The following is a 15,446-nucleotide window of genomic DNA, read 5'->3' on the forward strand; positions in this document are numbered from 1 at the left end:
GATAGGAGCTTCGTGCATCGGGCTGTCTTTTTTTTTATTTTTATTAAAATGCATATATGATATATATATTCAGCATGATTAACTTTAGTCTTTTACCACTTTTTTTGTAGCTGATACGAGATCCTTGGTCCAACAAGCAAGGAATGAAGTGGTAGAATTTCATTTCAAATGGGGATATGAGATGCCTGTAGATGTATTGTCCAAATGGTACAAATATTGTGGCATAAGATGAATACGCTCGCCCCCAGCGCCCCCACCAAATGGTACAAACATGCTCTTCCTACATGTAGACTTGTATAGTGTTAATCATTGTACATCACCAGTTTATGCGTGTAAACAAATGCATGCGCTAATTTTTCCAATTAAACTTGCTTAAAGACTATATTAGATTTTTCCATTTCGTGTTATCTGGTAGACACCCATTTCCAAACTCGTATCAATTTGAAGGCTGCAACACCCAGTTTTTGAAATATTGCTATTAGGATATTGTGATTGCTAGCTCTTTTCCTTGCATGTTTGTTGTTTCAATATTTTCTATCATAGGTTAATGGTCAGTTTCTATGGAGAACTAAATGCACTAGTTTTATGCAACTATTAAGATTAGGAAAATTCGCTTTCTATTCTTGCCCCATAGTGGAATTTGCTATCAAGACATTGATATTGGATCAACCAAAGTATGTTATGAAGATCTTCTTTTTTTGCTTAAGCAATGGCCGGTCCATTTTAACTTTTACTGAATCAAGTGACCTTCCATTCCGAATTTGATCTTGTGACTTGAGTTATATTGATCATACTCCAACTAATTAAACTTCTAGTGTGTAGCGAGTCAATAGCATCTTCATTAAGCATTTTATAGAAACTACCTTTCCATAGGCACTTTTTTCTTCTCTTTGAGTAGTTTAATATTTTATCTGACATAAATTTCCAAGGAAGTAGATAAATCATAGATATATACACAGCATTCCTATATATGAGACCTCATGGAATAGATTAGATTCTTGTTGATAACTCTAAGATTATGAAATTCCTAGAAGAATGGAAGTCGGTGGAGCCTTCTTGATTTAAATTGTCTTTCTCTGTGTCTCATACTATGATGTGTCATTGAAGTTGCAATGATCTTGGGTTTCAATGAGGAGAAGGGACCCCAGCTCTACAAATACAATCCAGCTGGCCATTTCTTTATGCACAAGGACGCGGAATCTGAAATATATTTGTTTTACTTTCCTTTATGTCTTAGTAATCTATGGTCTTATGCCCTATTGAGTGGATTCTCTCTGAAAAATAATCACAACTATAGTATATGAAACATAATCCGGAAGATAATAAATGACACCATGCTATTGCTGAAGAATCCAATTGAGTTGTATAAGAGTTATTACTAATATAAATTGTCACGCTTCGGGGGAATTCATGTCAGAGGAAATTTCGGCAACATCTTCCTTGTACGGATGACCATCTGAAACTTGACTACAAAACCCTCAGGGCTCCTCACAATTCTCGGCCAACATGGCCGGAACATATACAATAATATAAACAAACAATCCACGCAGTTTATAATAAATCAGCCTCCGGCTGACTACACAACACATCACAACACGCAGTTTATTATACACCGTACTCCACTATTCGAGGAAAACCCAACCCATAATGGAAAACTATCGCAGCGAAAAACAATTGTAGTAGACCAAAACTCGATATAAGATCCACGAGTACAAGATCTACACATCACAAGTATGTAGATTACAAAATAAGGAAACAAAGTCTGAAAGTAGAAAACCATATCTACATGAGGTGGGGGACTAGCGACTGGAACCTCCTGACAGCGTCATCCTGAAATAGAAATAAATCAACGGTCTGAGTTCAACAACTTAGCGGGTATCAAGCTGACATGCATAGTAAAATGTAACTATTAGTAATAATCATGGAGTACAGTCTCCTGATCAATAACAAGAAATGAACAATTGAACAATAGAAGAAGCTGTATTCACCAGGGTCTCCTATCCTGACATAAGGGTCATCAGACCAAACACATCATGTCTCCTATATGCATGTCAATCATATGCAACCACAAAAATGCAGCATCCAAAATGCAGCAATCACAAACAATAGATGCAATCCATGCATATGATGCAAATGACATGGTCACCCCTGACGCCAGTCAACCGCCTCACACACGATGGTGAGGTCGAGTGGGTAGGGTTATGACAACTGTGCACTTTGCCATCACTACTCCTGAGTGACCGAGTGGATAGGATGTTGTCAGAGTACACCTATCATCCTACACCAAATCATAGTGGGGGAGCTCAATGCTCTCATCTCCCTGTGTCGTAGTCAAGAGGAGGGATCCTTGTCCGCTACCACGTTGCAATCACACTACCCATGAGCGGACCAGCGGAGCCCTGACAGAGCAACCTGTTGCAATACACTATGCCTGATATGCCACTAACCCATGAGTGGTTGTGTGTGCAGATCCATGTAATTGGCGACGTGCTCAACAATAATGGAGCCGACAATCGCTCCGCATACAATCATGCAAGATGTGCATGACACTAAGTATGTAAATCCTGAAAAATACCAGCCTCCTCATAATGTGTACCAAAAAGGAAACCAAGTCCAAAACAATGATCTAGGTACACATGCTAGAAAATAAACCTAGGTACACATGCCAAGTAATAAAACTAGGTACACATGCCAAATAATAAACTAGGTACACATGTCAAGTATATCTAGTAGCTAGACCTGTATCCAGTAATGCATTCTATGTCACTACATAAGTACACATGACAAGAATCAAGAGGATATAAACATAAATGCATAACAGATCAAGTATGACATACTACGGGTATCAAGTAGTGACATACCAAGCAGATTTAAACATAACTATTACTACTAGTTATAACCTACTAAGCATATCAGAATGACAATATTAAAAAGATAAGTCAAGGTACCCGCCTAAAAAATTGGAGATCGTATTAGATAGATCTCACGTCGAGATGCCGTCTTGAATCAAAGTCCTATAATAACATGCATTTAATTTTAGCTAATTCCAAATGCAACTAGCTAACTAAATCCTAATCTCATTAGGAACCTCAATTTGGATTGTCCTAAACAATCCAACCAAATTAGCTAACCCAAATTGGATCCATCATACTCATTTATCAATTCCTCCTTAAACAACAACTACTACATTGGTTTTGGATATCCACAAGCATTCACAATCAGATTAAACCAATTCCAATACATTTATTGATCGGATCAATGCTTGACATGAAAAGCTAACCTTAACAACCTCCTTCCAAATCCTCAGCTGAAGCAAGATCGCCACAACAATTTCAAAGCCCTAAAGCAAAAATCACACATCCACATCAAGACATCAACCCAAACCTCAATCCACAAACGTTAAACAAGAACCCTACCTTCCACTGATCTCTAGGTTCTATTCGTATCGCCAATACCTGCAAGTATTCCAGCCTGCACAAGGATTCCCTGATCCAGATCAGTGCAGAGGAAGAGATAGGGAGAGCTAGGGCACGGATCAGGGGTGTGAGGCGAGAAGAAACCGAGAGCATCGGGAGAGGAAGGCTTGACATTGGACGGTGGTCGGCCGAGGAGGTGACGGTGGACAGATCTCGATCGGGTGTGGCTACTGGCGCGATTGGGATCTCCGCGGTGAGGAGGCAACGACAGAGGACACTCGGCGTTTGGGTTTGACGGAGATCGGGAGAGGAGAGGGCTCAGCGTGAGGGAGAGGAAGGGGATGAGTCGGCGCAAATGAGAGGGGGAAGGGTTTTGTACGCGTCGGGTTGGGGGAAGACGATCGGGTTTGGGGAAGATGAAGAGGGCCGGCGTTGGTCGGGGAGGAGACGACGTCAGGGAAGCTTAGGGCACGGGTAAGAAACGAAGAAAAAGAAAAAGAAAAAGAAAAAGAAAAAGAAAAGAAATATTTAAAGAAATTAAACATTTCCTCGTTCAAATAGGATAACTTAAATAGGCTTTCCTTTAGCCCAATAATTTATCGCCTTTAACATACGCCATACGAGTTTCGATTAAATTCCAAAAAATTCATAAAAATTCCTAAAAATTCTGTTAAAGTTATTCCTTAAATAACTTTATTATTTAATTATTATTTTGTGTACCGTATTTTACATAAATATGGCTAGTTCTAGTTTTCTTTCATGATATCTATTACTATTTTATGGTTTCTTTTAATGAGTAGTTAGAAAAGCTAAGCATATAACTGAACCTCAATTACTAGGGAAGATAAAAAAATAAACAAATGCCCTTGCTAAGTAGGTTATCCATTTAAGTCTATACAATGAGTATGTATTACCTGCATTCCAATTTATGTTCTTATTGATGATTGGTAATACATTTTTTAGTCAACTGTTTAATTTTACAGCTAGTTCTATGTTCTTTTTTTCCAGACTCGAGGTACTAACTATTGAGTTGCCATCAACATAATTGTTAATAATAGATGTTATTATTATTATCCCTTTTCAAACTATCCTGATAATGATTCCTTAAATTATAGAGTTGAATAATATGGGAAGTTACAAGTTATGGAGTGTTGAGTGTTGTAACCTTGGGTTAATCACTTTGGGCGGGCTAGTAGTTGGACTTATCAATAATAGGTTAGTTCTTAGAAAAATATTAAATTCTAAGCATAGTAAGGTGTCCGGAAAACATTGCCTTTGTGATGACAGATCATCGTCTGGTCTCGGACAATATCAATTATGAACAAATACAAAGTATGTGTTAGAGTGTAGGTTTTGATGTGGATGGAAAACTTAATTTGGTCATTCCTAATTAGTTTTGGACAAAGAGTTGTGTGCCAATGGAAGAGGTTTATAGGCCTAGATGAGGGAATTATTATCTTTTCTTGAGCTTATGTGCTTTTTAATTGAGCTTGTATTTTGGATCAGTAATTTAGTCTAAAGTTACTTAGTTGATTCTCTCATCTAGGTGGGTCTTGATTCTCCAATATACGACGACTCTATATGTATTATAAGGGGAAGTCTGCTTGCCAAAACATTTACTGGATATGGTATTTCTTGTCCAATGTGAAATAACTCGTATACATTTAACAGAGCTTTTATCTTAAAAGAAAAGTGTATTAAGTTTTTATACCTCTCATATCTTTTAATTCCATCTATTATTGCAACACATTTTGCTTAATTACAAATTGAGCTTCACTAATCAGTTAGTATAACTGGTTTTGGAGTATGCTTTTGCTTGTAAATGCAGTTGTAGCTACTGATTTTTATACTCTTTCACGATTTTGATTCCAGGCAACAAGTGCTGGCCTGAAAGAACAAGAAGCAATCAACTTTTGGAAAAGAAAATGAAGAATAATCCTGTATTCTCATATGAGGAAACAGTACAGGTATGTCTATAAGATGTATTGTTGTCAGTATCTGTTGGAACCTTGACACCACTGGGGGTGAATAGCGTCTCACCCAAATCGTTACTTCTTACACTTGTTAGTACGCAGCGGAAAACAAAATACAAATACTAACAATAAAAAGTAAACCTAACACGTTAATTTAACGTGGTTCTGAGATAAAGCTCCTACTCCACGGCTGTCCGTAAGGTGGACGATCCCGATCCGTCGGTGGATGATTCCCCGGAAAACTTCCGGCTAGCTTACGTAGCTCCTTGTGGGTGGAAAAACCTCGCCATAATCTCGTACAAGCACGCTAGATCACTTGGGCACTTGGAGACTCTAATTAGGGTTAACCACCACTAATTTCGTCAACCTTAACCAAGCTTCCAATGCTTGGTTATATAGGCCACAAGTTAGAAAACCCCGCGTACCAGTCGACTGCCAAAACTAGCAGTCGACTACCCTATGTGGAAATTCGACTGTTACATCCCAACGGCTCGATACCAGTCGACTGATAAAACATGCAGTCGACTGCTCCACACTAACCGAACGAATAGAACCATTCTGTTCGCACCCAGTCGACTGTACCAGTCGACTGTTAAAACATGCAGTCAACTGCTACCGTACTGCTATAGTAACGCTACAGTACTGCTACAGTAAAACCCTAGTGTCACGCCCCCAGAAGAGTCCCTGTCCGAGAAAATTTCGGCAGCATCTCCCCTGTACGGCAGACAATCAAAAATTTTCTACAAGCACTAAATACTCAGCCACAGGCGGCTGGAATAATAACAGTAAATAAAATCAATCACCACGCAGTTTATATATGTATTCAGCCTCTGGCTGTCACAACCACGCAGTTAATAAAATAAACAACATAGAAATACTCTGACTCGAAATCAACCCTACTCAACTACACTCGTAAAGTCCAAATCCGATTTTTCTTACCTCTTCTGCCGTCCAGGCAGGCATGTAGTAGAGTAAATCCAAATCATACTAAAAGTCCATCCAACGAAAAGATTCCATACAATATCCATATGTAAGTCCAAAACAAAACTAAAATAAAGTCTGATAGCGAAAAGCTAAAATGAAACAACTCAAAAAAAACCAGCAGCGGAGTAGCACTACATGCAGTGGGGACTAGCGACTGGAATTCCCTCCTGACAGCATCAACCTGAAAATAACAACAATGGAGGCGGGGTGAGTCCAACACTCAGCAGGTACAGTTGATATGCAAAGTAAAGAAATAACACCTAGCACTAATCATGCGTACAGTCTCCTGATAAAGATAAAGGTAACTCTGAAGAAGGCAGAGAGAATGCATACTAACGAGGACGGTAAAAGGACAAGCAATCAGAAGGGTATAGAAGACACATGCATGTCAATCAAGGTATCCAAGCAATATGCGCATATAAGTGCAACAAATACAAACACAAACAATAAATGCATCATGCACATGATGCCAATGTCATGGTCCGCCAGTCAGTCAACTCACATCAATGGTGAGACCAGGTGGGTAGGGTTGTGACAACCGTGCACTCTGCAACACTACTCCTGATGAGTGATCGAGTGGACGGGATGCTGTCGGAGTACATACGTACTCCTACCCCAAATCATAAATGGGGGAGCGCAATGCTCTCAACTCCCGGTACGCTGTGACGGGGAGGGATCTCTAACGTGCTACACGCTGCGTCACACTACCCATGAGCGGACCAACGGAGCACCGGAAGAGCCAAACTGACGTGCTAACGGCGTGTCCCGCTACCCATGGCGTCTGGCGGAGCACCGAACAGTGATGAAACTGGCAAAGTGCTCGACAATAAAGGAGCAATCAATCACTCAGCATGCAATCATGCGAATGGTGCATGTCACTAAACATGGTAATATACTAAACCAATCTCTGGATATATCATAATGTGCACCAAACCGAATGAATCATATCAAGGTATCTGATCCTATAAGGTATCAAACCTAGGTCCTGACATGGTAAAATATGGTTATATCACTACCCATGAGCATGTGGAATCAGGTACATATCCATACAAGATGTAAACAAACAATCAATCAACAGGTAGCATGTATTGGGCAGTGATTAACCGAAACAAGTAAGAAACACAATTAATGCATCTTGTTAATTTAATTACTAAGCATATCAAAGACAATAAGTCAAAAGTACCCGCCTCCGATAAGAAAAGTCCAAATCTGACTCCGAGATACTCGTCTCGCGTCACAGTCCTGTGTCACCAATACATATACGATTATTTAGCTAAATGCTTATAAATAGCTAAATAAATTCTTTAACCCTAAATTAAATCTAACAATTGACTAGGGTTAATTGTCTTAACCCTCGTTCCATTTTAAACCAAACTAATCTACATCAAGGATCCATTACCCATAAACAATTATAAGATCCAAATCTAGATAACCAAATAAATCTACACAAACCTAATGATCAAATAATTATCAATTAATTATGTGTCAACTTATACTTCATCACACATATATTCAATCACCTAATCCTTACCTTAATCTGAAGCCCCCTATTGATGCTGGAAATTTGTTGCCTAAGTCACAGTGAAGTTGCTGCCGGGAACCCTGTGTTTCTGTGGCAGCAACACAAAGAAACTTCCCAACCATCAGAACAGCAAGCACAGTAACTAGGGCATGATGACAATTCAATAGAGCAAGGTTATTGAGGCTGGCTTACCCTCAAATCAACAGTTCCTTCTTCGACGATTGGTCCCAGCGGCTGTTGAATACTGGCTAGAGTTACACTGGCGATAACAACTAGAAAAACTGAGGAAGAAGACTTGGTTCGGAGCTAGGGCACGGTCAAGTGGAGGAGGTCGACGCTGAGGTCGAAAGACAGCGGCGTCGGCAGGCACAGTGATGGTGGCAGCCGGCGCTAGGGCACAACTCAGCGTCGATAGGCAGAGATCAGGCTCGGAGAAGAGGAGGCAGTAGCGTCGCGGCACAGAGGAGGTCGGCGGCTTGATCAGCACTGCTCGGGCTTTGGCCGGTGGTAAGAAGAAAGGAGATGGGTCGATGGCGTCGCGAGCCCAAAGGGGAGGAGGAGTCGGCGCCAATTCAGAGTCAAGGAAGAAGAAGAAGCTTCGGCAGTGGCGAGAAGAAGCAAGAATAAGAAGTGGCCGAGGGGTTTTGTGCACTCGGGGAGGAGGAACCGCCGGCCGGCGGTTAGGGCACGGTGATCGCGTGTGAGGAAGAAGGGGCGCGGCACGGTTTCGGCGAGAGAGAAAAGGAAAAAGAATTTAAAAAGGAAAAATCAACTTTTCCTCACTTAAATGGGGTAGCCTAAACAGGCTTTTCCGGGCCCTGTTTTTATCCCCGTCAACTCGTCCGTACGAGCTCCGAAAAATTTCCGAAAAATGTCCAAAAATTCCGGAAAATTCTCTTATTCATATTCGCATATTTTCGGTATTTTACACCTAGAGTCTAGGATTTGACCCCCGAGTACATTCGCTCAACACTCATCCTCACCCGACCAACCTAGACCTAGTCTTCTAGCCTCCTCCATCAGCCTTGCGTCCCTCGGATGCCTCCCCATCCTTCACGTCTTGCCTTTTGGAGCTTCCATCGGCTTTGTCATTGTTGTCGGGTCTTCCTTTGCCAAGAGGTCGCGCCTCCGGGACTTCATCCATTGCTAAGTCATACTTGGACCTACGTTGCCAAGACTACATGCTTGGGCTTACACCGCCAAGACTTATGCTTGGACTTTCCTCCTTTGCCAATATCACACTTGGACTTTCCTTGTTGTACCTGTGTAACGACCCAGCCCTTTGGCCTCTTTGGGCGGCCCTTGCGGCGGCCCACTGGCGGCCCCTTATGTCATCGGCCCATTTGGCGACCTTTAATGTCGTCGATCGACGACCCTTGGCCGTGCCGTTACTCACTAGGACTTTCCACCCCTGGCCAGTGGATTTTTACCTCCCCCAGGATTCGAACTCTAGACCTTCAGGCTTAAGTACTAGAGTTTATGAATCCTGATAGCCAAGTGAGCGCAGGATAAAGTGTTTGGTTTATGGATTTAGTTGACACATTTTTGATACATGTTCTAGGTACGACTTGATACATAATTAATTTGGTTATAGGGTGATTTAGGTTTATAAGTTGTATAACTGTGTGATTGGGGTTCATGAAACTAACCCTAACTAGTCAGTGGATTAGAAATTAGTTTAGCTATTTGTTTATAATTAAATTAGCTAAACTGTGCGATTTAACACAGGACTTTGACGCGAGACGAGTATCTCGGAGTCAGATCGGACCTTTCTATTTTCGGAGGCGGGTACTTTGACTTATGTCTTTTGATATGCATGATAAAGTGTCTAACATATAGCAAGAATTGTGTTTTTCTTTTGATTCGGTTGGTTACTACATGATCTGTTACATGTTGTTTGTTTATTTATTATGCACTGCATGTTATTATTGACCTGACCATACATGCTTTCGGTAGTGACCCAACCATGTGATACATCATGTTCAGGACTTAGGGTTTATATGATACCCTATCTGTTTGTGTACCTTCCATCTGATACATTGACTTGTGGTACACCTTTTATTTATGTATGGATCTTGCTATGCTAGTCATGAGATTGCCATGCTTAGTATCATGCATCATGTTTGCATGCTGTGCGATTGTCGGCTCCACTATGGTTGAGCCCATCGCCAGTTACATGTACTGCACACACCACCACCACCCATGGATTAGTGGTATATCAGGCAGGTGTGTGGCGGTTCTGCTGTTTGGCTCCGTTGGTTTGAGGACTCAGCGTGGTAGCCGACAGTCAATTCCGCTCTGTTTGGCTCCGTTGGAATTTAGTGTAGCAGCGTGGTAGCCGGCAGATGGTGGACTCTGTTTGGCTCCGTTGGTCAGGAGACTCAGCGTGGTAGCCGGCAGAGATATCCTCCTCGTCATTGTGTACCGGGAGATGAGAGCATTGAGCTTCCCCATTTATGATTTGGGGACAGAGGACAGGAGTACTCCGACAGCATTCCGTTCACTCAGTCACTGTCAGGAGCAGTGATGTCCGAGTGCACGGTCACCATATGCATTTATTGCATTTTATTGTTTGTGATTGCTGCACTTGTATGTTGCATTTGTATGGATGCATTTGATTGATATACATACAGGATTATGATTTCTTCGGTCTGACGACCTGTTACCTTTGTACCTTGATTACGGTTAGTACAGTTATCTCCTGATTTCGTTCCAGTTGCATTTATTCCTTCTCGTATTCAGGAGACTGTACGCATGATTAGTGTTGTCTGTTATTTGTTTTATTATGCATATCAGTTGTACCTGCTGAGTGTTGGACTCACCCCGCCTCCATTGTTGATATTTTCAGGTTGAAGCTGTCCGGAGCAGTTCCAGTCGCTGGCCCCCCATCTGCACGTAGAGCCAGTTCTCTACTAGTTCGTTATTTGTTTTTATTTGGCCTTTTTCTATATCAGACTTTGTTTTAGTATTGTCTTTGGATTTTTCCTATGGATATTGTATGGAGTGATACTTTTTGATGGATTTTTAATATGATATTGGATTTCATTCTACTACGTGCCTGCCTGGACGGCAGAAGAGGTGAGTTCGTTGGATTTGAGATTTACGAGTGTAGGGGAGTAGGGTGGATTTCGAGTCAGAGTCCTATTGTTATTGATTACTATTTTTAACTGCGTGGTTGTGACAGCCAGAAGCTGAATATCTTTATTAACTGCGTGGTGTTTGTTTTTTTTTTTATTTCTGTTATCATTCCAGCCGCCTGTGGCTGATGTATATGTGAGATGTAGAAAAGTTTCAGATTGTCCGCCGTACAGGCGAGATACTGCCGAAATTTCTTCGGATAGGGACTCCTCCGGGGCGTGACAATTTAGTGGTATCAGAGCAGGTATACGATACTTGCTGTGTGTTCTGGATTTATACCATTTTTGTTTTCGTATTATGGATACTTTGAATAACCTGATATCAGTTTATTGGGTATCAGCGCGCCAAAGTTTGGCGATATTCATTTGATTTCCGTGTGTTGGATTTTCGGGATTTATCTGATACCAATTCATTGGTATCAGAGCAGGGTGTGATACCTGCGTTTGGTATTTTGGACATTTTTATACTAGCCCTAGTTGCGAGACAGATTAGTCTGGGCAGTTATTTTGGGTTGCACGGATTTTCCGTTTCGATTTTGTTATGGACTTCCGTTATTGATTTATATGGATTTCGGTGTTGTTTTCTCGTCGGAATTACGAGGTCAATTTGGGCGGTGACGGAACATCTCGACAATTAGGTATGGTGTCATTTTGGTAATTGTTTAAACTTGTAGTAATATCGTAATATAATTTACGGATATGAGGCGATCTGGCGTATTCTTGCGAGGCGTGGTCTGGATGAGCACGTGCGAGGGCTGGGATCTCTGGATATACGAGATGCCTCACAAGTGAGCACATCGGTCGGGGCAGACTCGGCATCTGCAGTCTGGCGGGCCTTGAGACTCGATGGCTCCCTTAGAGGTGCCTACCTCAGTGCACCCAGTATCCATTGCTCCTGTATTTCCGGTACCACCGAGGATACCATTAGCATATCGACACCAGCTCCAGCTCGATCTATTGCGTACTCGGCACCACCGCCACAGGCCTACAGTGCCGGCGGCGCCTGTGCCCCAGTACCTATCGTGTACCCAGCAGCTCCGGCATTGGGGATACTGGTTGCTTCACATCCGGTACCAGTGTCTCCAGCCGCGACCACCTACATTCACCCTACAGTGCCACCGACAGATATGCTTTACAGCAGCACCAGGAGTACCTCCTCCGGTTTATCTGCGGTACCACCGTGTAACACCGGCAGATGTTTCCGCCGTCCCGGTAGTTCAGCACACCTCACGATATCGCGGCCGAGCTAGGATTCGATTGGCGAGAATCGATGAAGAGTCGATTCACACTCTTCCGAGGAGACCGAGATCGAGTGTGGCCTTGTCTTGGATTGAGACTATGGGCGGACTTTCTTTTATATTGCTTGCTCGAGTGGGAGAAAGCGGTGGCGCTTTTCACTTACGGGCGGTCGATACTTGGTGGCTTACCCGGTTCTATCATCGGTGGCGAGAACATCACTTGGGCGGTTGAGAGGCTTTTGAGAGCCGTTTCTTTCCACGAGCTTATCAGATGGCTCGCCGGCAGGATTTCCTGAGTTTGCGACAGAATAATCGGACAGTGACTGAGTATAATGCAGAGTTTGACAGATTGGCCAGGTTTTGTCCAGAGCTAGTTGCTGAGGACAGTTCACGTATGCAGCAGTTCATTCAGGGGCTGGATGGACATTTGCAACTAAGACTTGTCGGTCTTGGTATCACATCTTATGCGGAGATGTTGGATAGAGCCCTCATTATTGAGTCAGCTCAGCAGAGAGTTTTTCCGGATAGGAAAAGGAAGCAGCCGAGTCAGACATCTGGACAGAGCCAGCAGCCTCAGACTACACCACAGCAGAGCAGGCGTAGTCGATCAGATCAGGGTACATCTGGGGTATCACGTAAACCTCAGAAATCAGGGCAGTCTTCTTCAGGACGTTTCCGGTCTTCCCAGCAGAACCGGAAACAACCCGCCAGCGACATTCGCTGTTTCAGATGTGGGTCCAGAGATCATGTCACTTCAGCCTGTTCTCTGGGACAGTCAGTTTGCTTTCATTGCAAACTGCCTGGGCACCAGAGCCGAGATTGTCCGCAGAAGACTCAGCATATGACTTCCGGAGGGTCTGATCATGGAGGACAGTCCAGTCAGTCCGGTACTTATCGAGGAGGGCATAGAGCCCAACCTTTGCTCGGCCGGTAATGTGCTACATGCAGCAGCGACATTTGGCATGCTTGGGCGGAGTACTCGATGCTTCCATAGCACCCCGAGTTCGTTCGGGACTTTATTATCCGGCGAGGCGTGCTCGATCGACCTCGGCCTATAGGTCGATGCAGACTCGGTCCGGCTAGTATCGATCGCCGTCCTCTCGGTCTTCTGGCGCGATATCCGGCCGCCTCGATGGCGAGCTTACGCCCGGCGGCGGCGTTACCTCCTCCTCCTCCGCCGGAGCGGACGTGTTCATGCGATGACCAGAGAGAATCGAGCCGACGGATCCGTTTTCCGCGGTATGATTTCTATTTATGCCTTATCTGCAGATATACTGATAGATACTGGTAGCTCGCATTCATTTATATCTCGCACTTTTATGCGGGAGGTTGGTAGATTGCCCACTTTCAGACCCCAGTGATTGACCGTCTCCCTACCGTCCGGTGATTCATTGGATGTCACCCAGGAGGTCCGAGGTTGCCCGTTAGATTTTGGCAACCTAATACTTACAGTGGATCTTTTAGTATTAGAAATGGTCGATTTTGATATTATTCTTGGCATGGACTGTTTGTCAGCATATCATGCCACAGTTGATTGCCAGACGAGGGTGGTCACATTCCGGCCTCCGAACCAACCCTCGTGGGATTTCACTGGCATCAGAGACGACGGCTTATCGATCATTTCGGCGATACAGGCTCAGAGGTTGCTGTCACATGGCTGTCAGGGTTTTCTGTTATCTTTGATCAGTACTGAGGACAGCAGCAGTTCGCAGCTCTCCGACGTTCCTGTAGTCCGGGAGTACCCAGATGTATTTCCAGAGGAGCTGCCAGGTTTGCCTCCCAGAAGGCCAGTGGAGTTCGCTATTGAGTTGATTCCGGGAACCGCACCGGCATCGAAAGCTCCTTATCGTATGACACCAAAAGAGTTGAACGAGCTGAAGGTTCAACTCCAGGAGCTTTTAGATAGGGGATTCATTCGCCCTAGTGTTTCCCCATGGAGTTCTCCAGTTCTGTTTGTCAAGAAAAAGGATGGCACCATGAGGTTATGTATTGACTACAGACAGCTGAATGCAGTGACCGTTAGAAATAAATATCCCTTACCACGGATCGAGGATTTGTTTGATCAGCTCAGAGGTACATCAGTGTATTCTAAGATTGACCTGCGATCCGGATATCATCAGCTGAGAGTCAGAGACTCAGATATTCAGAAGACAACTTTCCGTACTCGATACGGTCATTATGAGTTTTTGGTAATGCCATTTGGGCTTACCAATGCTCCAGCGGTGTTTATGGACTTGATGAACCGCATTTTTTTGGAGTATTTGGATCAGTTTGTTATCGTCTTCATTGATGACATATTGGTCTACTCTCATTCTGAGGAGGAGCATGCACAGCATCTTCGCATAGTCTTGGAGATTCTTCGACGACTATATGTGAAGTTCGGCAAGTGTGCGTTCTGGCTATCATCGGTTTTTTAGGACACGTGGTTTCTAGTAGAGTATTTGATTGATCCTCGAAGATCGAGGTCACCGATTGGGGCAGCAAAGTCGATTCGAGAGATCCGCGATTTTAGGATTGGCGGATATTATCGACGTTTTGTCGAGGGTTTCTCACGTATTGCTACTGACACGCCTTACCGGGAAAGGCGTGAAGTTTACGTGGACCGAGGATTGCGAGACCAGCTTTCAGAGGCGGAGATTAGTGTCGGCTCGGTTTTGGTTTTACCTTGGAGAGGATGGTTGTACTCTACAGCGTCTCTTGAGGTTTGGGCGTTGTTACGATGCGGCACGGCGAGTAGTCTCTTATGCTTCTCGTCGGTTGAAGGAGCATGAGAAGAACTACCGATTCATGACTTGGAGTTAGCTGCCATCATTTTGCTCTGAAGCTATGGCGACATCATTTATATGGTATCACATTTGAGATTCTCACGATCATAAGAGTCTCAAATACATTTTCACTCGAAGAGCTTAATCTCGGCGGAGGAGATGGATGGAGTTCTTGAAGGACTACGATTGTACCATTAGCTACCACAGGAAAGCTAATGTGGTTGCCGATACTCTCCGGAAGTCTAGAGGACTTTGGCTTGCCACCGGACTTGATTCAGAGTTTTTTCGAGTTAGACCTTGAGGAGCAGGATCTGAGCAGGGTATTTTGGTTACTATGGTTGCTCGATCGTCGATCGGGCGAAGATCAAAACCTGGTGGTGATCGGCATTTGCGGTTCATTAGCGATCGAGA

General features: G+C 43.5%; 1 long non-coding RNA gene across 3 annotated transcripts in view; it reads left to right on the plus strand.

The window, feature by feature from the left end:
* LOC121997799 overlaps positions 1-15,446 on the plus strand; it is a 28,846-nt gene that overhangs the window by 3,868 nt on the left and 9,532 nt on the right. Inside the window, exons 5-7 of one of the 3 annotated variants that reach the window (XR_006116372.1) lie at positions 111-263; positions 5,289-5,383; positions 10,744-10,798. This is a non-coding gene — a long non-coding RNA (uncharacterized LOC121997799). Of the gene's footprint in view, positions 1-110; positions 264-5,288; positions 5,384-9,623; positions 9,684-10,743; positions 10,799-15,446 lie in introns of those variants that run through there. The other 2 variants (XR_006116371.1, XR_006116373.1) reach the window with 2 other exon arrangements.

This window comes from Zingiber officinale, chromosome 6A (genome assembly GCF_018446385.1).
Source record: "Zingiber officinale cultivar Zhangliang chromosome 6A, Zo_v1.1, whole genome shotgun sequence".
Taxonomy (NCBI): Eukaryota; Viridiplantae; Streptophyta; class Magnoliopsida; order Zingiberales; family Zingiberaceae; genus Zingiber; species Zingiber officinale.